Genomic DNA, 531 nt, shown 5'->3' on the forward strand with positions numbered 1-531 from the left:
TGGATGGACTGACATAACTTTTTTTCTTTTTGAAAAAGTTAAATATTTCTTATTTTCCGCAGGGAAACGGCTCTTTATGGAAACCTGATCCTGAAGAAGGGAGTTATTCCTGCTGAGCAGCTTCAATGAAGCTTTTTAAATGTATTGGCAAGGAAATAAAAAATATATATATATATATTTGCTTCTTTGACACAATTTTTGTTCAGTGATTTCATTTTCTTTTATAATCAAACACTTAAAGTTAATCTCAGGGTTTTATTCAACCATTACCAAAAGCTGTTAAATAAAAATATGTAATTTTAACCTAAACCAAGTTTGTATATATGATTTTATAACTCTGCATTTGAGCAAAAATGACTTATTTTTGTAATTGTTTTTACTGTGAGTAGTCTCAAATAAAAAAAACATGAAAACTGATAAGGCATGTCACAAAGTATTTTTATCAACAAAGGTCACAGGTTTTTATGTTGATATGTTTAATAGAATTTAATTACATACATGCGTCTGACATGTTTGAAATAATTGGCGTTT

This window comes from Austrofundulus limnaeus, unplaced genomic scaffold (genome assembly GCF_001266775.1).
Source record: "Austrofundulus limnaeus strain Quisiro unplaced genomic scaffold, Austrofundulus_limnaeus-1.0 Scaffold0, whole genome shotgun sequence".
NCBI lineage: Eukaryota > Metazoa > Chordata > Actinopteri > Cyprinodontiformes > Rivulidae > Austrofundulus > Austrofundulus limnaeus.